Genomic DNA, 23,339 nt, shown 5'->3' with positions numbered 1-23,339 from the left:
ATAGTACTATCACACAAGCTGTTGAACAAATTACAAATTCATTAGAATGTTTTCTGTAACTTTTCTTGCAGTGTCCATTGAATTTGCCAAAGATCCGTTCACTTCTGCAACACATCCTGCTCCATCCTGTCAGGAGTTGACATCCTTGGGTTTGCTCTTGTTGAGCTCCCGCGTGTGATTTGATTCCATACCTCTTCCTGCTGCCTTCTGTTGACTGATCTCTACTCATGTAAAAGATTGTTCCTAAAAGGTAAGTGCCTCTCTTCTATGCTGGACTGTTTCTTTGCTCAGGCTTCCATCTTGTAGTTTCAAGTTTTAGCTCAGTTTATTCTATTTAATCAATTTACCTGCAGATACATTACTTGTCTTGCCCTCCTGCCTCCAGCATAATTTGTCTTGGCTTCTTTTGTGTAACTTAACTCCTGGCTCCATCACAGATATCAAAGCTTTGGCTTCTCCTCAGTCACTATAACCTCACTTCATTCCCTCTGTTGCTTTTTCCTGTTGAAAGTTTTAGAACAGTTTCATCCAGTCAGTCTTATCTTTCATGTTGTTTCTCTGTCAGTCTTGAGGATTTAAAGTTACTTTGGAGAAAATTAGCAGGGGATTAAAATAGATGTTGTTTCTGGTGGTTTTAAATTGCACAATGGTGCAAGCAAACTAATCTGAAGCCAGCATTGAACTAGAATGCATCAGGTTTTAGTAATGTGGTTATTTCTTGCAGTGAAGCTATATAACAAGGGCTTTTTTATTGTATGTGGTTGTATATGGTTGACTTTTGTCTTGCTCTGGGTCAGGAAAGAAAAATGTCAATTTTTCTTTAAGATTAAATGAAGATCAATCAAGTTTGATATTGTATTACTAAAATGGTTTCAATTCTTATGCACATTTAACAACTTCATGAAAAATTGCATCAAAACAATAGGTTGCTTGAATGTATTTGCCCCTCCTTTTCTCTTGAGATTTCTTGAAACTGACCTGCATCTCTGGATGACCCTGTAGTCCCAGTCTCTGAGACTAGCATCTGAGCATCCTCCAAGAGGTCTAACCCACCTCGTCCAGATAGCGTAACTGGCTCAGAGCTATAGATCTGTGCGGACCAATTAGCTGGAGTATTCACAGATATAGTCAACGGCTTGCTTCCTTGGATTGAGATTCCTGCATCTTTCATATTGGTGTCCACAAGAGTCATGATGACCTGCCTCAGTCTAATAGTGCTTGTGTTAAATTGTAATGAAGTACGTTAAGAGGTTAGTAATGGTGCAAATCAACTCCTGTTTCAGAGATTACCTGGTTCTGCTTTAATTTGCATTCCACCACAACAGATGCGGTTTCTCAGGCACCTGGAGGACAGGAACTTGTCCATCAGGCTGCTGTTCATTGGCTGCAGCTTGGCATTCAACACAACCATCTCATCCAAACTCTTCATGAAGCTCACAGTCTGAGCCTCTGTACCTTCAGGGAATGAAAGGGTTAACCCTTGAGTGTTTGGCTGTGGCCCTATTCTCGCTGGAGTTTAGAAGATGAAGGGGAGATCACATTGAACCTTACAAAATATTGAAAGGCCTAGATAGAATGGATTGGGGAGGATGTTTCCAACAGTGGGAGAGACTAGGGATCAGTGGGCATTTCCAACAGTGGGAGAGCCTTGGAACTGAAGGAAGAGCCATAGCAGTATGTCCCTTTAGAACAAAGATGAAGAGGAATTTCTTTAGCCAGAGGGTAGTAAAACTGTGGAATTCATTGCCATAGATATTTGTGAAGGCCAAGTCATTGGATATATGAAGTTAATAGGTTCTTAAAAAGACATGGAAGCAGAACTGGGCCATTTGGCCCATCTAATCTGCTCCACCTTTCAATCATGGCTGATCCTTTTTTCCCCACCTCAGTCCCACTCCCTGGCCTCTCCGCATAACCTTTGATGCCGTGTCCAATCAAGAACCAATGAAGCCTTGCCTTAAGTACACTCAACGACCTGGCCTCTACAGCTGCCTGTGGTTAATAAATTCCACTAATTCACTACCCTCTGGCTAAAGAATTTTTTTTCTGCGTCTCTGTTTTAAATGGACACCTCTCTATCCTTAGGCTACATCCACACTACGCCGGATAAATCTGTAACAGAAGCTTTTTCTCTTCGTTTTTACCCTCCATCCACACTAAAATAGCGTTTTTGTCTCCTGAAACCGGAGCTTTTCAAAAACGCTTTCCAAGGTGGATATTTTTGAAAACGCTGCTCGGGCAGATCAGTGTGGATGGGGTAACCGGAGACTTTTGAAAACACTGTCAGACGGCAGCGTGCTATTTCATTGTTTTCTTGAACGCAACCTAACAATTTCAGAACAGACGGCAACGAGACTGAAGCCAGAAGAGTTAGAAATTTACTCACCAAATACTTTGATCCATAACTGACTGAATAAATAAGTATACTCACTTTGCCCTGTTTTCTGTCCTTGCTTGTATGAAGGTGGTTTACCTATTTATGCAAGTACTTCTCTGATAATAGATGTGTAACAGCCTAATGTAACATTGTATGGAAATACAAGGTAACACTAATACAGACATGTTTTATACATTTAACAAGGTGCTTTATAAATGCAATAGGGTTAGTCAGTTTTTCAATGTTAGTCGTCAGCTGGGTCAGTCTGTCAGTGAACTCCCTGTTGGTTGCCTCCGTACGCCCCAGTATGTTTTTTTTAGTTTTGAGTTCTCCTGCGCGAGAGCCAACAGCTGCCCGTCATTTAAGTTTTTCTAGTCTGTAACTACACAAACACGCACTTTTACGGCGAGATTCGACACCAAACATGTCACTTGTTTTCGGTAGATGTGTCCTGTGCATGGCCAGTAGAAGGAGATTCGCCGAAATCTCCATTTCAATGTGGATAGAGATATTTTCAAAAATGCATAGTGTGGATGCCTATCATTTTTACACGAAACCGGCGTTTTCAAAATTATCCAGTCTACTGTGGATGTAACATGAGGCTGTGCCCTCTTGTCCTAGACTCCCCCACCATGAAAACATCCTTTCCACATCTACTCTGCCTAGGCCTTTCAACAATGAAAAATGTCAACAAGATTTCCCTTCATTCTTCTCAATTCCAGCGAGTACAAACCCAGAGCTATCAAATGTTCCTTATATGATAAAACTTCCATTCCTGGAATTATCCTTGTGAACCTCCTCTGAACTCTGCACATCTTTTCTTAGATGAGAAGCCCAAAATTGTTCACAATACTCCAGGTGAGGCCTCACCTGTGCCTTATAAAGCCTCAGCATCACATCACTGCTGTTATACTCTAGACCTCTTGAAATGAATGCTAACATTGCATTTTCTTCCTCACCACCGAATCTACCTGCAAGTTAACCTTTAGAGTGTTCTGCACAATTACTCCCAAGTCGCTTTGCATCTCGGATTTTTGGATATCTCCCCGTTTAGAAAATAGTCGGCAACAACAACAACTTGCGTCATTGAAACTAAAGAGTTGCTTGTTGACTTCGAGAAGGGGAAGGAGAGTGATCATGCGGCAGGCATCAGTGGTGGAGCAAGTCAGCAGCTTTAAATTCCTCGGATTTAACATATCAGATGACCTGTCCAGGGCAAAGACTATAGATGCTGTCACAAGGGATGTACAGCAGAGTCTTTAACTTTTTGGGAGGTTAAGATGGTTTGGCTTGTCGCCAAACATTCTGTGAAATTTCTACAGATGTGTTGTAGAAAGTGTCCCGACTGCAGAAATGTATATAAGCCCAAGGCTTCACAGGCACATCCCTTCCTACCATTAGCAATATTTATAGGAGGTGTGTTTCTTTTCCCAAGAAGGCAACATCCATCACCAAAGATCCACCTGGGCCAAGCCATCTTCTTGCAGCTGTCATCATGCAGGTGGTAGGAGTCCCACACCACCAAGTCCAAGTCCCTTCAACCATTTATTTCTTGAACCAACCAGCGCAACCCTAATCATTACAGTTTAGCAACACTATGACCAGTTTGGTCACTTTGGACTATTTTCTTGTGTGCTTTCTTAGAAAAATTATCTATAATGTGTTTAATTTGTGTTTTCTGGTGAATGCTGCAGAAATTTCTTAACTGTGAAAGCAGAACCTATGGAGCAAGTAGTTCAAGATTAGAATATTGAGCTATAGCTATTCCTGGGCCAAGAACACATCTTGTTTGCCAGAGCTTTACTCAATTTTCTCTCTATAACAAAGGCCACTTACTATGTATTATGGAATATCAGCCACACCTGCCCACCCACTATTGATGGCTCTCTGTGTTTTTGTCATTTCCAGAATCTGCTATTCTCTTTCATAGTGCTAGTGACAGTGCCTAGTCCATGTGATCGTTTCTCATGCTTCACTTTGGTTAATAGAAATTGTCTATTTAAAATAAGGAGGTGCAGCAACTTTGCATGATCTCCTTGCCGACACCACAACATATGCCATCGGTTTACTGACGGGCACTTTAGGAGAAGAATCGAAAATAACTGCAGATGTTGGAAATCTGAAGCAGAACCCCCCCCCCCCCACACAAAATACTGGAAGATTCATCATGTCAGATAGTATCTAAGAGTTTCTTTGATGCCCCTAATGCATCCGCCTTCTCTACCACCCCGGCAGGGTGTTCCATGCACCCATTACTCCTTTGTGTTGAAGAGAGTTTATACAGTTTGCAGTTACTAGTTCAAAGATAATTGCAGACTTAACACTTTTTTCTTTTTTTTTGGACAGAGAATATGTTACATGTTAACATTTGACATTTATCTGTTGATAAAAATTCAGTTTTTTTAACTGTACATGGGGAGATAAAGCAAAAGAATGTCCTTCACTAAATTTGATAATGCTTTGTTTTGATTTTGTTGCAGAGAAGGGCCATTGTGATTATTTCTCAGTGGTTTCTCTGAAGGTTACTTTTGTTTCCTTTTCTACATACATTTGGGAAGACATCTTTGTGTTATTACTCAAAGCCAAATGTTGAATAAAGTTGAATTATACCAAGGTATTAAAAGATTAAATGAGTGGGAAAGTGCCATTGATTTAAATTTTGGCAATTATGTTATTCACTTTGAAGAGGAACTGTACAGAGTTTTCAGCTCTATTTAACTTCAAAGAGGCACTGCAAAGTATTCGGCATTCAGAGGATAAACCCTAGTTATTGCCTCTCCTGAGAGCCTGTACCTTTAAAATGACAGTAGTTTTAAAGAACTGTTCTGGAGTATCAGATTAAATTTTGGCATTTGTACTCACTGAACTCTGGCTGATGAGCAAAAATTAAATTAGTGGACCCTATCACTAAATCTTCTGCACTTAGCGATTAATGAAGGGCAGTTGTTAATTTTACTTCTGAAATTGCTTGCTGATGAGGAATATAGGTGAAAAGAAAACCTATGAAATTATTTTAAATATTACCTGCTTTCTCTTTGGAGTAAAAGAGGGTAAGGGATGACTTGATAGAGGAAAATAAATTACAAGAAGCATAGATGGGGCAGACAGCCAATGCTATTTTCCCAGTGCAGCAATGGCTAATAGGAGAGGATGTGATTTTAAAGTCATTGGAGGAAGTATGGGGGTGGGGTGGGAGATGTCATGGGTATTTTACACAGAGCATGGCAAGTGCACTGAGTGCATTGCCGGGTATGGTGGTAGAGGCAGATATATTAGGGATATTTAAGAGACTTTTCTGTAGGCACATGATATCTGAGAGGGAAGGGTTAGATTAATCAGGGGTAGGTTAAAATTCGGGCAAATGGCCTGTACTATGCTGTACCATTTTATATTCTGTCGCGTTTGGTGGTGGAACAAACTCAAGGGGCTACTTGTCCTACCCTTACTTCTGGGCAAAGATAACTTACTCTCACATATAGTAAGGGTTTGGGTTTCTTGTATTCAGTTCCAGTTGGTGCTCAGTTGCAAAAATAGTGCATTGCTTGATGTTTATATATTTGCAATGATGTCAATTTTTGTTAGACATCTTTCAAAATGTACTGCCATCCATCTTGCATCTTGTCTTGGGCATCGTTTAAAATAATTGGCTGGAGTGCACCTTTACCTGGCATTGAAAGGCACTGATGCTGTTTAATTAATATGTGGTAGATAAAACCTTTAATGAACAGTGGTAAAGGCCTGATTAGACTGCAGGATAGATAGGGCTGTAATTTTCCCATTGTTGAATTGTGCAGCAGTGCAGCTTGATTGATCCGGTAGATGACGATACATTTTCTAAACTGCTCTGAACTAACTATAAATAGATCTAATTATATAGTACAAAAAAACTGTCGGATCGTTGAAGTACATTTTGAGGTACATACTAACAGGCCACACATAGTGATGTCAACCAGTGAGCATTGTTCATTGTAGTGACTTCCTGTCAAAATGCAAACTTAAATTCTCAAGTAAAATTTTTAATTGAAAGAAACTTTTAAACAATCTGGGTGCATTTGCTGGGAAACATAGAGTTAATGAGTTTTTGGGGGCAGCAAGTCAAAGAAGCAATCTTTGTCAGCCATCCAAACTGCATTTGAATTTGTTTGGACTTTGAACTTCAGGTCTACAGTTGACACTTGCATGTGTGGAGCAAGTTCTGGTTGCAGTTTTGCACATTTCAATGTTACTGAGCTAGTAAATGCCATTTCATTGTTCAGAGCATGAATGAATTCAAGATGTTGTGAACTTTGTTTGCTTTTGTTTTTCAAGTTTTTATCAAGCATCCCAAGTATGAATCCTATTCAACATGATGCTTTCTATTGCGTCAGTAATGCTGTGATCAGTTATTCTAGATGGATGCTATGAGTGCCATTTACCTACTGTGGTAAATTTTACCAAAGTTGGCTCTTGCATTAGAACCTGATGTGGAATATGATGATGCATAAAAGATTGGTTCAAGTTCTCTACTGTAAAAGTTTTTTGATTTTTAAATGATATATATTTGTTTAAAGTAATTTTATAATAATGTGTTGTCCTGAAGAAGGACCTCAACCTGAAATATTGACTGTTCACTCTTTTCTGTGGGTGCTGCCTGCTCTGATTAGTTCCTCCAGCATTTTGTGTGTGTTGCTCTTGTTGAATCTTGTTTTGGGTCTTTTGTCATTCTCTCAGGTAGCAGTACATTTACCTCTCGTGGATATCATGGTCATCAGTTCCAGCATAACTGCTTTGTGGCTTTTGCACTGTTGCCAGGAAGTCCATCGACCTTCTGTTCATTAAGTGTGGGTGAGAATTTAGATTGATAATTCGATTCTTTTCCATGGTGTGGAGTTGTCTTTGATTTTCATATGTCAGCAGTGTCCAAAATGTTTGATGTCAGTGATGTTTTCTCAGCATCAGATCATTTCTGGAAGTACTTATTTCTAAACTGGTTTTAATGTCACATTATAATGAAAATAAAAGCAGTCATAGTAAAAGAGAGGCTTGCACTTATACATAGGTCAGTCAGCATTTGTGAGGTAGACAAATTGATTGTTTGGCTGCAGACTATTCATAAAAAGATTTCAGATTTATAACCTGAAGTATTAACTTGCCTGATGAAGGGTATCGGCCCGAAACGTTGACTGCACGGATGCTGCCTGACCTGCTGAGTTCCTCCAGCTTGTTGTACGTGTTAACTTGTCTGTTCTTTCTGCAGATATTATTTAATGTTGATTTCCTCTTCTATTTTTAATTTACAGCTTCTGCTTTCACTATTCTGTTTTTTAAAAGTGCTAATTATGCCAGTACTTTCAGTGACTTTAATACAATTGTGTTTCAGTGTTCAATTTTGAGTTAGTCTTACTTTTGTTAATACCCCAGCTTGAGATTTATTTTATTACATTAATACATTTATTACATTACTGATCATAGTAGCTTCTATGCATTCCACTCCCCATAAAATATGGGAGCAGAATTAGACCATTCACCCATTAAGTTTGCTCCACCATCCCAGATCCCAGTCAACTCCATCTACCTGCCTTCTCGCCATATCCTTTGATGACTGTTTTAAATAACCCACAGACTTGGCTTCCACTGCAGTCTGTGGCAGAGCATTCCACGAATTCACTATCCTCTGGCTAAAAAAAAAATTCCTCCTTATCTCTGTTCTAAAAGATTGTTTCTCAATTTTGAGGCTGTGCACTCTAGTTCTGGATACCCCACCACAGGAAACATCCTCTTCACATCCACCTTATCTGGTCCTTCCGACACTCGGTAGGTTTCAATGAGATTCCTCCACATTCTTCTAAATTCCAGTGATGTCAGGCCCAAAGCTGCTAAATGCTCCTCGTACGTTAATCCCTTCATTCCCAGAATCATCTAGTGAACTTCCTCTGGACTCTGTCTGATGACAACACATCCTTTCTGAGATATGGGGCCCAAAACTGTTGACAATACTCTCAGCTTGACCAGTAACTTAAAAAGCCTTAGCATTACCTCCTTTTATATTCTATTCCCCTTGAAGTACCGTAAATTCCGGACTATAAGCCGCTACTTTTTTTCCCACGCTTCGAACTCTGCGGCAACACTGCGGCCTATACTACGGTGCGGCTAATGCATGTTTTTTTTTCATGCCCCCAAAAACATTTTGCCTCGTAACAGTAGACCAATCAAATTGATGAGTAGTTCACAGAGGTCCAATGAAATTGTACGATAAATCAAGTGCACTTTCACAATTAAATTATTGTAAATCAGTCATTTGTACTCACCCTCATCAACATGGAAAACACTCGAAGAAAAGCATATGATGCAGCTTTTAGGTTAAAGGCGATCAATCTGGCGGTTGAAGAAGGAAATCGAGCTGCTGCACATAATCTTGGCATAAATGAATCAATGGTGAGACGGTGGAGACGCCAGCGTGAAGAACTGAGTCAATGCAAAAAAGACGACAAAAGCTTTCAGAGGTAATCATAGCAGATGGCCCGAACTTGAAAACTTTCTTGAAGACTGGGTTAACACACAGAGAGCAGACGGCCGCGGTGTTTCCACCGTGCAGATCAGACTGAAGGCTAAAGCAATCGCCACCAAAATGAAAATCGAAGATTTTAGAGGTGGGCCATCGTGGTGTTTTAGATTTATGAGACGAAAAGGCCTGTCCGTCAGGATACGCACGACTCTGTGTCAGCAGCTCCCTCCCGACACCACGAGGAAAAACTTGCTAACTTCCACACATTCACTCAAACAAAGATAGCGGAGAATTCCATCGGGCCAGATGATATCATAAATATGGATGAAGTACCTTTGACGTTTGACCTGCCTCTCACTCGGACTGTTAATAAAAGAGGTGACTCGTCCATCACACTGAAAACAAGTGGCCATGAGAGAACGCATTTTACTTGTGTTCTGAGCTGCACAGCATCCGGACTAAAGCTTCCACCGATGGTGATTTTTTAAGCGGCTGACAATGAAAGTTCAGTGAAAGCTGCCATAAAGAGTACAAACTCAATACCAGCTGTGATTCCTGGGGGCACCACGAAGTATTTGCAGCCACTGGACATCAGTGTGAACCGGGCATTTAAAGTGGCGCTGCGCTTTGAGTGGGAGGCTTGGATGACTAGCGGCGAGAAATCCTTTACCAAAACAGGACGCATGCGAAGAGCATCTTTAACTCAAGTCTGCCAGTGGATCCTAAATGCGTGGAGCCGTGTCACAACATCCACCATCACCAGCGGGTTTCGAAAGGCTGGACTGCTGCGTGATGAAGAGGACCGCGTGCGCTCAAGTGAGAGCGACAACGAAGAGACTGCAGTATATATATTTTTTTTACCAGTCGTTAGGAGATATTGGAATGTTGTTCGTGCACTGTTCAGTAAAAAAGTATACGCAACGTAATTTGTGTGTTACCGATACGTATGTATATTTAAAAGTAGCTGTGTTACAGGCACTGTTCGAAAAAAAGCATTTGCAATATGTATTTGTTTATGTTACCATACGGATTTAATTAAAAGTTAAAAAATCCTCACGTGTAATATCTTTCTGTGTAAATATCTCATATTACAACGTGGGACACCTGCGGCTTAAAATCCGGTGCGGCTTATACAAGTACAAAATTGATTTTCTTTCTAAAATTAGAGCGTGCGGCTTTTAATCAGGTGCGCTCTGTAGTCCGGAATCTACGGTAAATGTCAACGTTGATTTACTGCCTTTACCACAGACTCAACCTGTAAATTATCCTTCTGTGAGTCTTACATGAGGACTTTTGCACCTCTGACATTTGAATTTTCTCCCTATTTAGATAATAGTCTGCACTATTGTTCCCCTTACCAAAACGCACTATTATATATTTCCATCTATTATGTATTCCATCTGCCACTTTTTTGCCTGTTCTTCCAATTTGTCTAAGTCCTGCTGTTATTGCGTTGCTTCTTCAGCACAACTTACCCCACCAACTACCTTCGTATTATCCGCAAACTTTGCCACAAAACCATCAATTCCATGATCTAAATCCACCTGGGCGAGCTCCTCTCTTATGTCTATGTAGTTCCCTTTATCCCATTGCAATACTAATACACGTGACTTGTGCTTCTCCCTCTCAAGTTGCAGTATGAATTCAATTGTATTACGGTCACTGCTTCCTTTTTAATAATTTTTTTTTATTGAATTTTCAAATGGTTACAGAAGGAAAAAAAAATTATCAACTTTTCCCCCTCCCCCCTAACATGTCCCTGTAGAAAGAGAAAAAGAAAGAAAGAAAGAATGAAAGAGTGCCTGGATATCAGAAGATCTCCACATGCTCCATGAAGTTCATAATAGCTTTGGTATATATATTTATTTCTTTCCCCAAATAACCAACAATTTTATCTTCAGAGCACCTATATATTTAATCCTATCTTTTGTAAATAAGGGTGCCAAATTTTCAGAAATATTTCATATTTATCTCTTAAATTGTAAGTAATTTTTTCAAATGGAATGCAGCTAAAAGCTATATCTATTTTCATTTTCTTAATGTATGTTAAAATTCTTTTTCTTTTCACCGGTCCATTAAGTCCATTAACATTAAAACTTTAAAAATGCAGTAAATTAGTCATTATTTTTAACAGGGTTACTCCAGTCTATAGTAATACCTAACTTTTCAACTTTTTTAAAAAATTCTCAGTGTTGCTATGTGTCTCCCCCCCCCCGTTTGTCCAGGCAAAGAAAGAAAGATTAAAGAAAAATAGATTATAAAGAAAAAAAATAACAAAATACCCCCCTACTAATGTGAATAAAGAAAAAACACAACATTACCCCCCCCCCCCGTTGTGCGGGTCATGGCAGTCGCCATGATTACACACGTGAATCCTGTAGCAATCGATCCGAAGTTCCCCCAGCTCCCCCGTAACATAAAAAAGTTTATATAAGAGAAGAAAAAATAATAGCACTACTCTTGATTAATATTTCTCAAATTTTTACTTTTCTCCCCCTGTATCATATAATTAAGAATATATTTAAATATTCTTCTGTCCTTAAACATCCATCAACTCCATTCACTGTCCCTGTCTTCATCTTTAATCTGTTTCACTTTTAAATCTTTGGCTGTGGTTCACAAATATTTGAGAGTTCTTGCGCAAATTCTTCCACATCCCAATAATCAGTAAAAGATATTCTTTTTCCATCATCCAAAATTTGCAAAAGGATGCTTATGTGAGAATGCTGTTCTTGGGGTACAGATCAGCATTCAACACTAGAATTCCCTCCAGGCTCAACAAGAAGTTCAGAGACTTTGGCCTTCACCCTGCCTTGTGCAGCTGGATCCTGGACTTCCTGTCAGATCGCCAGCAGGTGGTAAGAGTGGGCTCCCTCACCTCTGTCCCTCTGACCCTCAACACAGGTGCCCCTCAGGATTGTTTCCTAAGCCCCCTTCTTTACTCTCTGTATACCATGATGCATTGCCACCCACAGCTCCAATCTGCTGGTTAAATTTGCTGACGACTCTACATTGATTGGCCCGATCTCAAATAACAATGAGGCAGCCTACAGAGAAGTCATCTCTCTGACACAGTGGTGTCAAGAAAACAACCTCTCAATAAAATGTTGCAAAAAGAAAGGAGTTGGTTGTGGGCTACAGGAAGAATGGAGAAAAGCTAACCCTTATTGACATCAAAAGATCTGGGGTTGAGAGGGTGAACAGCTTTACGTTTCTCAGTATACATATCACTGAGGATTTCATGTGGTCTGTACATCCCAGCAGTGTGGTGAAAAAAGCACAACAGCACCTCTTTCACCTCAGACGGTTGAAGAAGTTTGGCATGAGTCCCCAAATTCTAAGGATTTCCTACAAGGGCACAATTGAGAGCATCCTGACTGGCTGTATCACTAGCTGGTATGGGAACTGTATTTCCCTCAATCGCAGGACTCTGCAGAGAGTGCTGCGGACAGCCCAGTGCATCTGTAGTTGTGAACTTCCCACTATTGAGGACACTTACAGTGACAGGTGCATAAAAAGGGGCCGAAAGATCTTTGGGGACCCAAGTCACCACAACCACAAACCGTTTCAGCTGCCCATCCAGGAAATGGTAGTGGAGCATAAAAGCCAGGAACAACAGGCTCCAGGACAGCTTCTTCCACTAGGCCATCAGAATGATTAATTCATGCTAATACATTTGTATTTCTATGCTATATTGACTGTCCTGTTGTATTTATTACAAATTTCTATAAACTTAATATTGCACATTTAGAAGGAGATGTTAGGTAAAGATTTTTACTCATGTATGTGAAGGATATAAGAAATAACGTCAATTCAGTTCAATTTATTCTGGTGGTAACTTGCCTTATTTGACTTTGTCATTTCCTGTTGAAATTGGAGAAATATTCAATATTTTTGATTGAATATGTTTAACACATTTGGCTTGTTGAGGTAAGATGGATTCCATCAAAGATAACTGAAGTATCTTAATTGTCAGAGAATAATTTGTATGAAATTTGATGAACCCCAGAAGATACTGGTAATTAAGTTGTTTTTTTTTTGATTCCTTGCCCCCTGGCATTTCCCTTCCCCACATCCTAAACCAAGAGGTGTACAGTAGTGTGACTATTAGCTGGTTGGGTGGTGTTGCAACTACAACCTTGTACTCAATGCAGTAAGATTGAGGAACTGATTGTGGACTTCAGAAGAAGAAATTGAGAGAACACACATCAGTCCTCATTAATTGATCAGAAGAGGAAAAGCTGAGCGGTTTCAAGTTCCTGGGTGTCAACATCTCTGAGGATCTCTCCTGGACCCAACATACTAATGTAGTCACAAAAAACACATAGCAGTGGCTTTATTTCATTAAGAGTTTGAGGAGACAGTATGTCACCAAAGACTCATGCAAATTTCTACAGCTGTGCTGTGGAAAGTATTCTAATTGGTTGCATCACCATCTGGTATTGAGGAACCACTGCCTAGGATTGGAAAAAGCTGCAGGAAGTTGCAAACTTAGCCAGGTTCATCGTGGGCAGTAGCCTCCCCAGCACCGAGGACACCTTCAAAAGGCAATGTCTCAATAAGTCAACATCCATCCTTAAGGACCCCCATCACCTGGGACCTTCTCTACTCTTGTTGCCACCTTTCAAGGAGGTGAAGAGATACACTCAACGTTTCATTCAAGAGCCTGAAGAGAGACACTCAACGTTTCAGGAAGAGCTTTTTGCACTTTATATATATTTATTCCTTATTGTGATTTATAGTAATTTTTATGATGTATTGCAATGTACTCCTGCAAAACAACAAACTTCTTGACATATGGCAGTGAGATTCAACCTGATTCTGATGTGCAGCGAAGGAGAGGTATTGAGGATTCTAAATGTGAGTCTAGTGAAGCTCTGTGTATGTAACGTGGTCTAGCTCTTTAATTTGCAAAGCAAAAAGGTTGACTAAGATTTTGGATATTTTAGTCCTAGTTGCCAAAATGTCAACTTCTGCATACAGTTAGCATCGGTTTTAGTCAATGACTGGAACAAAAAACTTTGAATTTCTTTCTTAGAAATGGTAAAACTCAATGCAGTTGACAGTTCCTGTGATAATATGAGTCCTTAATTGTGGCCATATAGGGTTCCGTTGGACAGTGCAGTGAACACATCATCACAAGTTGATCCTGTGGTTCACAATCTTTACTGACTAGATGACATCAGGTATGATGATGCAGGAAGCGAGTCACAGTTGCATCCCAATTTTATGAATAAATGTTTGATTGAATCGAAGGTTAAAATATTGTCCTTCTGGTCTTTTTATCAGTATCGTAAAACCTGGGCATTTTAAACTGTGTCGTCTGTCTACGTATACATAGGGTCAGTCTAAGTACCTAGAAACAGTGTCCATCAACCTTCTTTGCAGGTAATCCTTTGCCCAGAGTCTTTCAACATGCCCAGTGCTGACTGCAATTTCTGCAGTCTTCTCAGCCAAATCGTCCATTTGGCTAAAAGGTTTGTGACTCTTTATCTGTGCATTTATGCCCATTTAGATTGAGAGAAAGGTTGAATTTGATTGTGACATTGTTTTAATGTTGTCTGGGTTGCCCCCACTCTTTCCTTTCATTACAGAAATAACATGAATAGGGAGCTCAAGTTATCCTGTTCATACTATTTGCTTGCTGTAGTGCAGATCTCATCTTGTGATCTCTTGAGTTTGCGGACACTTTGAATTTGTGCCCCAGAGAGCATCTTCAGCCTTATGGAGAGCTTTGATTACTGCAGCCTACACCAGATCTTGTCACATCTGCTGCACGTAAAGGTGAACTTAGGTCTACACAGCTTACTTTCTGTGTTTCCCCCCCCCCCCCATTACATGCGGTATTTGCAGTAGCTTGTTGTTTTGAAGTTTGTAGTTCCCACACCACCAGGTTCAGAATCAGAATCAGAATCAGACTTTAATCACCAAGTACCTGTACACATACAAGGAATTTACTTCCAGCAGATGTTGTCTCTCTGCTCATAACAATAATAATGATAAATATAAATGAAAATATAGATTATACATACAGGTAGTGCAATCCAAGTAATAATTAGCCGACAGTTAACCAGCAGTTAGCTGTTCAGCAAAGTGACCGCAGTTGGGAAAAAACTTCCCCAGTGCCTATTGGTCTTAGTCTGGAGGGATCTGAAGCGCCTACCAGACGGAAGCAGTTCAAACAGTCCGTGCGCAGGATGGAAGGAGTCCTTTATGATGTTCCCCGCCCTCTTCTTCAACCTGGAAGAGTACAGGTCCACAATAGAGGGCAGGGAGGCTCCAATGATGCGCTCAATGATGCAGGAACATTTATTAGCCCTCAACCATCAGGATCTTAAACCAGAAGGGGTAACTTCACTTGCCCCATCACTGAATTGTTCCTGCAACCTATGGACTCCCTTTCAATGACTCTTCATCTCATGTTCTCGATATTTATTGTTTGCTTGCTTATTATTTTTTTTTTCTTTTGTCTTTTGCACATTGATGGACCATCCTGTTGGATGCTGTCTTTCATTGATTCTTTTCTGTTTCTTGGATTTACTATTAGAAAACTAATTTCAGGGTTGCATATGGTGACATAAATGTGTTTTGAACTTTCAACACGTTGCATGAATAGCCATCTTCAGGTTGTGCCACAGTATCTCAATTGGGTTAGGATCTGGACTCTGACTTGGCCATTCCAAAACACAAATTTTCTTCTTTTTAAACCATTCTGTTGATTTTGAATTCATTGTTCCCTGAAAAATTACAAGCTGTACAAGCCCTGAGGATGCAAAGCAGGAGCCCCAAACCATGATGCTCCTTCCACCTTGCTTCACAGTTGGGTTGAGGTTTGGGTGTTGGTGTGCAGTGCTCTTCTGCCCTCCAAACATAGCAATGTGCATTTCTGCTAAAAAGTTAAACTTTTCTCTCATCTGTCCAAAGACGTTGTCCCAGAATTGTTGTGGAACGTCCTGGTGGTCTTTTGCAAATGTGCAACGATGTTTTTTTGAGGGGGGTGAGCAATGGTTTCCCCGAACACCATTCTTGTTCAGTATTTTTCTTGTAGTGGACACATGAACAGAGACTTAGCAGGTCTTTTGCTGTTACCCTTGGGTTCTCTTTCACCTCCTTCAGCATTGCACGTTGTGCTCTTGGTGTGATCTTTGTAGGACACCCATTCCGCATCAGAGTAGCAACAGTCCTGAAGTTCTTCCATTTGTAGACAATTTCTCTTAACTGTGGACTGATGAACACTCAGGTCTTTAGAAACAGTTTTGTAGCCCTTTCCAGCTTCATGTATCTACAATTCTTCTTCTAAGGTTCTCTGAAAGTTGTTTTGATGCACAGAAACAAATCTTTCTTGGGAAGAGCAGGGTCTGTCAGTATCCTGACTTTGAATGTCTTTTTTTATAGGGCAGGGCACTTTTATTCCAATCTCATCTCATTGATTGGAACACCTGGCTCCAAGTAGCTGTTGTTGAAGGTATTACCCCAGATGATCACATACTTTTTTGTTTAAATGGTGTACTCAGTATTGAGGGAAGAAGTACAATTGTTTGTGTGTTATTAGTTTAGGCAGATTGTGTTTATTTTGACTTGGATGATGATCAGACCACATCTTATGAGTAATTAATGCAGAAAACCAAGTAATTGCAAAGGATTCACAAATGTTTTCTAGCAACTGTATGTGTAAACTGAAAGAACCTTAATAAGGAACTTCTATGCCAAATGATATTGTTTTCAAAGAACGGAGATGTCCAGTCTTTGCAACACTGCTAAGGGTCAAAGGAAAATGAAGGGATAGATAGGGCAAGACTTGTGCATTATGTTAATTTGTTGGTGGAAAGTTAGGTTTTTCCACAGTGTTATGCAATTTTATCTTAGTGGTGGAATTTCCCATTTGTCTTCGCCCTTCAAAATGTGACAGAGCAGCAGGGAATGAGTCAACTAGAATAGACTCCATATTTAGGAAGGCCTCCAGTCTCCAGGCTTCGATTTCCGGACTTCTGATCAACCTTCCAGTTCCGTTCTTTGGTTTTGACCCTTTGTCTAAGCAATAGTATGACCAAACAACCCTGAGCTCCAGACTCAAGTTCAAGCCATGCAGACTGCCTGGCCCTTGTGCCTCCTGCTTGCATGGACACCCAATCCCAGGACACACCGAATGGAGCAGCCTGACCATCCATGGATATCCTACGCCAGCCATTCACCGTCACCCATCCATATCGTTGGTCTTTGATCATGGTGCACAGAGCTGAGGTCTGACCTTTAAGTCCTCCACATCCGTCTCCAAACCCTATCCTGACCGACAACATCCCCACGTCACCGTACCTAAACCCTAACCTGATCTTTAACTTTCCTCCCTGTTCCCAAAACCATCGCTATGAGCATTAAAAAACAGATCAAGTCTGAGCCACAATTTCGATGGAGACTAAAGCTTGGTGCCATTGTTTTTTTTTTAAAAAAAAAGCTTTTTTGTTGTTGCTGTTTTTTTTATCACTTAAGGAACAAAATGTACAGTTGTGTTAAATTGCACACAAGTAATGTATATCTTTAATCATTTGGCCATGAGAGTATTTGCATAATAATAACAATTGTTTTGTATCACTGCCCACAATGGTTAGAAATGCTTGGAATAATAGATTCTGTAAACTTGTACAGAAACTTTGTAATAATTCATATTTTTTGCATAAGCCAAAGCACCTGTTTGATAGAATCAAATTACATAAATGATAGTATAATGGCCTGCTGGCCCTGAGTGGAGCTCTTTTCAAGGGGTAAGTAAGAAGAGATATCTGGGAGTTGCTTCCTGGCTTCAGCAAGGTAGAAATCTGTCCACCAGCACCCCATTTATTTGTTGGTGCTGTTGGGAATGATGCAGAGAATGGAGGCCAGTATGTTCAGAGGGAGTAAGGTTTGAAGAGGAGAGAGGAATGCAGAATTTGAGATAGTTGATGTCTCATTGGCAATTGGCGATGAAAAGATCTGGAGCTGGGTTTCTAAGAAGAGGAGGATAGTCAGTGTCACCCGTGTGAGGTGGGAATCCTTGCCAAAGAAGTGGGCTCTGAGGTGGAGGCAATAGAAGAAGAGCTGGTCTTTATGATAGGTGTGAAACTTGCTGAGGTGTGGGCAAAGGGGGACAAAGGTAAGACCCTTGCTAAGGACAAAGCATTCAACCTCAGAGAGGGGAACATAAGAGGGAGTGGTGAAGACAAGGCAGGGATGAGAGCTGGGTTTGGAGGAGGGAATAGAGTTGGAGGTGTGGGAGGAGAGGGACGGTTGGAATGTTCAAGGAAGTTCAGGTAGGAAGAAAATTAAGGCTTGAAGGGCCCAAGAGACGACGGGGAGCCTGAAATACACAGGACTGGGGACTAAAGACGGTAGAAGGGGAGTCCAAGGGCTTAGTGGCAGCGAGAAAGGTCTCAGCCCAAAGATGGGAGGTGGCTGAGGTCATGGCTGGAGCTGGTGACAGCCTGAAGGAATCCAGGTTTAGAAACATAGAAAACCTACAGCACAATACAGGCCCTTTGGCCCATGAAGCTGTGCCGAACATGTCCTTACCTTAGAACAACCTAGGCTTTATCCATAGCCCCTCTATTTTTCTAAGCTCCATGTGCCATCCAGGAGTTTCTTAAAAGACCCTATCATTTCCACCACCACCACCGCTGCTGGCAGCCCATTCCACACACTCACCACTCTCTGTGTGTAAAAAAAACAATAACAAACAAACAAACAGCAACAACAACTCAGCGCTGACATCTCCTCTGTACCTACTTCCAAGCATCTTAAAACTATGCCCTCTTGTGAAAGCCATTTCAGCCCTGGGAAAAAGCCTCTGACTATCCACACGATCAATGCCTCTCATTATTTTGTACACCTCTATCAGGTCACCTCTCATCCTCCATCGCTCCAAGGAGAAAAGGCCAAGTTCACTCAACTTATTCTCATAAGGCATGCTCCCCAATCCAGGCAACATCCTTGTAAATCTTCTCTGCACCCTTTCTATGGTTTCCACGTCCTTCCTGTAGTGAGACGACCAGAATTGAGCGCAGTACTCCAAGTGGGGTCTGACCAGGGTCCTACATAGCTGCAACATTACCTCTCGGCTTTTAAACTCAATCCCACGATTGATGAAGGCCAATGCACCATATGCCACCTTAACCACAGAGTCAACCTGCATAGCAGCTTTGCGTGTCCTGTGGACTCGGACCTCAAAATCCCTCTGATCCTTCACAATGCCAAGAGTCTTACCATTATGTTAAGTGGCTGGCAACAATGAATATAGCATTGAGTCAGATTTTATAAACAAACATTAACATTTATTAAACTCTGCTCAACAAAAGTGAAAAGTAAACAAACGACTAACTTAACTGGGAGTTAACTGCTCTTTAGCAATTTAACAAACAGCCAAACGCTGGAATAGTTCTTAAAGTGGTAAATTCGAACACAGTCTTAAAGTGGTAAATTTGAAAGTCCAAGTGATTTATACAGTCAGTAAGGAGAGACCTTACTGCAACAACAATTTCTCCGAAGAAAATGATGAATCTGCTGATCACAGTCGAGAGATGCCTTGTCGAAAGGATTCACGATGAAGGAAATAAAACGGCTGAAAGAAACTGACCTTTTGCTGCTGGAAAGTGAACACTGCACAAACCTTCCAGATCTTGCAGGGATTATCTCTTTTTCAGATCACTTTTCCTGAACAAAGATTTAATAAGGTCGATCCTTCATAAAACCGCCAAATAACACCAACTTTACTCAATCCTCCGGATTCCTGTACTTCGGTAAAGTCTTCACTCTCCAACTCGACTGTAAAGGTAAATCAAAGATGCAACAAACCAGAACCAGCAGCGATCGGCAAAACTGCCGGCACAACAGAAAGTAGAAACTCCACTTCAAAAAATCAAACTGCGTCATGAGACGAATATGCGGCAAAACTAACAAACTACCCCCCTGAACTAACTGCGTCACAGCAGGGGTTTCCCCTTATATACCTGTTGGAACATAATATTATGTGACCACACACCAGCGGAAAAATTACATCACCCCCACCATCACAAGACACTTACATCATGCTCACAAGATACTCAGTTACATCATTGGTCATAAGACAGTCACAAGATACCCATGGGGTATGTAACAATTAATACTATATTCTGCCATCACATTTGACCTACCAAAATGAACCACCTCACACTTATCTGGGTTGAACTTCATCTGCCACTTCTCAGCCCAGTTTTGCATTCTATCAACGTCCAGTTGTAACCCCTGACAGCCCTCCACACTATCCACAACACCCCTAACCTTTGTGTCATCAGTAAATTTACTAACCCATCCCTCCAATTCCTCATCCTGGTCATTTATAAAAATCACGAAGAGTAGGGGTCCCAGAACAGATCCCTGAGGCACACCACTGGTCACCGACCTCCATGCAGAATATGGCCCGTCAAGAACCACTCTTTGCCTTCTGTGTGCAAGCCAGTTCTGAATCCATAAAGTAATGTCCCCTTGGATCCCATGCCTCCTTACTTTCTCAATAAGCTTTGCATGGGGTACCTTATTAAATGCCTTGCTAAAATCCATATACACTACATCTATGGCTCTACCTTCAAAAATGTGTTTAGTCATATCCTCAAAAAATTCAATCAGGCTCGTAAGGCATGACTTGCCTTTGACAAAGCCATGCTGACTATTCCTAATCATATTATGCCTCTCCACATGTTCATAAATCCTGCCTCTCAGGATCTTCTTCATCAACTTACCAACCACTGAAGTAAGACTCGCTGGCCTATAATTTCCTGGGCAATCTCTACTCCCTTTCTTGATTAAGGGAACAACAACTGCAACCTTCCAGTTCTCTGGAACTTCTCCCCTCCTCATTGATGATGCAAAGATCATTGCCAGAGGCTCAGCAATCTCCTTCCTCGCTTCCCACAGTAGTCTGGGGTACATCTCATCCGGACTTGCTGACTTATCCAACTTGATGCTTTCCAAAAGCTCCAGCACATCCTCTTCCTTAATATCTACATGCTCAAGCTTTTCAGTCCACTGCAAGTCATCCCTACAAACGCTGAGATACTTTTCAGTAGTGAATACTGAAGCAAGGTATTCATTAATTATGTACGCTATTTCTTCTGGTTCCATACACACTTTTTCACTGTCACACTTGATTGGTCCTATTCGCTCATGACTTATCCTCTTGCTCTTCACATACTTGTCGAATGCTTTGGGGTTTTCCTTAATCCTGCTCACCAAGGCCTTCTCATGGCCCCTTCTGGCTCTCCTAATTTCATTCTTAAGCTCCTTCCTCTAGCCTTATAATCTTCTAGATTCCTATCATTACCTAGTTTTTTTTTTAAACCTTTCATAAACTCTTATTCGTGACTAGATTTACAACAGCATTTGTACACCACAGATCTTGTATCCTACCATCCTTTCCCTGTCTCGTTGGAACGTACCTACTCAGAACCCCACGCAAATATCCCCTGAGCATTTGCCACATTTCTTCCGTATGTTTCCCTGAGAACATCTGTTTCCAATTTATGCGTCTGAGTTCCTGCCTGATAGCCTCATATTTCCCTTTACTCCTATTAAAAGTTTTCCTAACTTATCTGTTGCTATCCCTCTCCAGTGCTATGGTAAAGGAGATAGAACTGTGAGTACAATTTTTGGAACCGGGGTTGATGATGGTAGGATCAGCAGGCTGGAGGTGTCCAGGGCCATCAGAACCAGAAACTTGGTCTGGAGGCATCCAATTAAGTTGAGGTCCGAAAGGGAAGCGACTGGGACTGTGTAGAGAAAGGTGATCTTACGATCCTTCATGAATGCGAGGGACGAGGTTGAGCGTGGATATCCAGCAGAGGATGAAATGTCAAGGAGGTCCATAGCAAGCAGTGGAGAGTGAGGCCTGGAGCTCTGTGGCAGAGACCTGAGGCAGGGCCTGTGGGTATCTCCACATAGCAGAGAGAGTGGCGTTTAAAATTCAAAGGGAGAAGCAGTTCATTGATCATAGCTACCTGAGATCCTCGGTGGGTCTAAACTGGGAGGCCATGTGAACCAAGTTGGTAAAGAATAGCTCCCAGGAAGGACTTGTGGCTGTGGTAGTGCACATGGTGAGCACATGTGAGCACATGGTGGACGAGTCAGACAGCAGCAGAGATCACAGTGGGTATGGGAGCAGTGAGAGAGTGTCTCACCTAACTCCTGTTGATGAGAAAAGTTAAACTTCCTAAGATTAGGTACCTGAAAGATATTTTGCAGTGGGGCAGCAAATTATAAACTTAAGAGATTCTGTGCCTGTGGAAAACCAATGCGAGACACACAAAATGCTGGAGGAACTCAGCAGGTCAGGCTGCATCTATGGAAATGAATAAACAGTCAATGTTTTGCGCTGAAACTCTTCATCAGTCCTGAAGACAGTGCTTGAACTACTGAATTCCTGCAGGATTCTGTGTGTGTCACTGTGGATTTCCAGCGTCTGCAGAATCTTTTGTGTTAATGATGGCATAAGTTCATATCAACTTGTCAGAAAATCATTTGTCCTACAGTGGGTGCACATGATCCATTTCTGGGAGTTGGGGAATTCAGAAACTTGTTCTTGTAATACATGTGCATTGTGGGCAAGTTTAACATCTCAGATAACACAGGAAGATGTTGGAATTGGTGCCTGTGAAGAGAGAATAAAGTAAACATCTCAGAATAGTGACCTGTCAGTTCTTGGGCTTTTAGTTTCTCACAATTGTATGCTCTGTTTAGAATGTAATCCAATAATTGAGCCAACTTGGAGCATTACATTTGAGAAGGTTGTAAGAAACCATGAGACAAGAACAGACAGCTGAAAGAAATGGGCCTGGGCCATTATTTACTTTCCCATACTGACTTATTACATGAACTTGGAAGGTGATATGGAACTTGTCGTAGGGGTGGAGGAAGATGGGAATGTTGTTGATGTTGTCTGACAAAGACCTGAATTTTGTAGATTCAGAGCAACCATTCCAAAATAAAAGTTAAGATTTTCTGGGGCATTTTGAAAAAGTGGGCTGGAACATCTTTATATAGGAGCATGGACGGGCAGATTTGAAAATGTAGTTACAGAGTTAACCTATCAACTATCCTTCTCCAGCTGTCTTTCTTCCCTGCCCAAGTCATTCTAGTACCACTGGCTTTGAGAAAAGTGAAGCCTTTACTGTGGTAGCTCAGTACAGTAATTTGTCTAGCATTGAATGCAGCTACAAATCAAAGAGAAAATGCAACTTTTATTTAAGCAGTTAGTTGAGCCAATGAAGTTTTCCTTTTACTACTAAGTTCATTTCAAGTGGAAATGAACATTGTGGCATGTTCTACATTCTAATGTCCTGAAGCTGGAGTTAGGCCTTGGCCATCTTTAACTGCTGTCAATCAATGGTGAAAGCACAGATACTTGTGGGGAAAATTAACTCGAGTGAAATAATTCATGATCTAGTTCTACTGTTCCAGGTTTTACAATCGTTAAAGCAG

General features: G+C 41.0%; 1 protein-coding gene across 2 annotated transcripts in view; it reads left to right on the top strand.

Moving 5' to 3' along the window:
- The window catches only part of LOC132394129 (semaphorin-4D-like), a 161,335-nt gene that overhangs the window by 79,354 nt on the left and 58,642 nt on the right, over nt 1-23,339 (top strand). For both annotated transcript variants that reach the window (XM_059969899.1, XM_059969900.1), the window contains exon 2: nt 72-250. The gene's annotated coding sequence lies outside the window, so the exon portion shown is untranslated. The remainder of the gene's footprint in view (nt 1-71; nt 251-23,339) is intronic.

This window comes from Hypanus sabinus, chromosome 5, assembly GCF_030144855.1.
Source record: "Hypanus sabinus isolate sHypSab1 chromosome 5, sHypSab1.hap1, whole genome shotgun sequence".
NCBI lineage: Eukaryota > Metazoa > Chordata > Chondrichthyes > Myliobatiformes > Dasyatidae > Hypanus > Hypanus sabinus.
This window is presented reverse-complemented; position numbering and strand designations above follow the sequence as displayed.